Here is a 2,104-nt window from a genome sequence, read left to right on the forward strand (position 1 = left end):
TTGACTGTTTCCTTTGCTGTGCAGAAGCTTTTGATCTTGATGAAGTCCCAAAAGATCATTCTTGCTTTTGTTTCTTTTGTCTTTGGAGACATATTTTGAAAGAAGTTGCTGAGGCCAATGTCAAAGAGGTTACTGCCTATGTTCTCCTCTAGGATTCTGATGGATTCCTGTCTCATGTATGGTCTTTTATCAATTTCTAGTTTATCTTTATATATTGTGTAAGAGAATTGTCAAGTTTCATTCTTCTATAAATATCTGTCCAATTTTACCAGCACCATTTATTGAAGAGACTTTTTTCCACTGTATATTTTTTCCTGCTTGTTCAAATATTATTTGACCATAGAGTTGAGGGTCCATATCTGGGCTTTCTACTCAGTTCCACTGGTCTATGTGACTATTTTTGTGACAGTACCATGCAGTCTTGGTGATCACAGCCTTGTAGTAAACCTTGAAATCAGGCAAAGTTATGCCCCAGTTTTTTATTTTTTATTTTTTAACATTTCCTTAGCAATTCAGGGTCTGTTCTAATTACAAACAAATTTAGGATTGTTTGTTCCACCTCTTTGAAAAATGCTGGTGTAATTTTGATCTGAATGGCATTGAAAGTATAGATTTCTCTGGGAACTTAGACATTTTAACCATGTTTATTCTTCCAATCCATGAACATGGAATGGTCTTCCTTCTTTGTGCTTTTTTCAAATTTTTTTCATGAGCATTCTGTAGACCCTTGAGTACAGATCTTTGGCCTCTTTGGTTAGGTTTATTCCAAGGTATCTTATTGTTCTTCTTGCTATAGTAAATGGAATTGATTCTGTAATTTCCTTTTCTATATTTTCATTGTTAGTGTATAATAATGCAATCCTGCCATATTACTGAATTGCTGTATGAGTTCTAGTAGTTTGGGGTGGAAACTTTATGTTTTCCACATAAAATATCATGTCATCAGCATAGAGAGAGAGTTTGACTCCTTCTTTGCCAATTTGAATATTTTTATTTCTTTTTGATGTCTGATTGCTGTTGCTAGGACTTCTAGTACTATGTTGAACAACATTGACAAAAGTGAGCATCCTTGTGATCTTTATCTCAAAGGGAAGGCTGTCAGCTTCTCCCCACTGAGGATATTCACTTTGGGTTTTTCATAGATGGATTTTATTAAGTTGAGGAATGTTCCCTTTATCCCTATACTTTGAAGAGTTTTAAGCAAGAACATATGCTGTATTTTGTCCAAAGATTTTTATTCATCAACTGAGAGGGCCATGTGGTTCTTCTCTCTTCTCTTTTTGATTTGTTTTATCACATTGATTTCCAAATATTGAACTATCCCATCCCAGGGATAAATCCTACCTGGTCATGGTTGATAATCCTTTTAATGTGCTGTTGGATCCTATTTGCTAGAATTTTGTTTACAATCTTGGCATCTATATTCCTCAGGGATATTGGTCTGAAATTCTCCTTTCTGATGGGGTCTTTTCCTGGTTTGGGGATCAAGGTAATGCCGGCTTAATAGAATGTGTCTGGAAGTTTTTCTTCTGTTTCTGTTTTTTGAAACAGCTTGAGAAGAATAGGTAGTATTTCTTCTTTGAATCTTTGGTAGAATTCCCCAGGAAATCTGTCAGGTTGTGGGCTCTTGTTTTTTGGGAGGCTTTTGATCACTGCTTCAGTCTTGTTACTAGACATTTGTCTATTTAGATTGTCAATTTCTTCCTGTTTCAGTCTTGGAAGTTTCTAGGTTTCCAGCAATGCATCTATTTCTTTTAGGTTGCTTAACTTATTAGCATATAACTGTTGACAATACTTTCAGAAAATTCTTTGTATTTCATTGGTGTTAGTCATGATCTCTCTCATTTAATTCATGATTTTTTTTTTTAATTTGGGACCTCTCTCTTTTCTTTTGGATTTGTTTGGCCAGTGGTTTATTGATCTTATTAAGTCTCTCAAGGAACCATCTGCTAGTTTTCTACTGTATCTCTAGATTCTACTTTATCTCTAGTTCTAACTCCTTGATCTCAACTCTAATCTTAATTATTTCCCTTCTAGTGCATGGGGTTGGCTTAATTTATTCTTGATTTTGCAGTTCTTTAAGTTATTTAGAGAGGCAATGTAT

Source organism: Meles meles, unplaced genomic scaffold, assembly GCF_922984935.1.
Source record: "Meles meles unplaced genomic scaffold, mMelMel3.1 paternal haplotype, whole genome shotgun sequence".
Lineage (NCBI taxonomy): Eukaryota > Metazoa > Chordata > Mammalia > Carnivora > Mustelidae > Meles > Meles meles.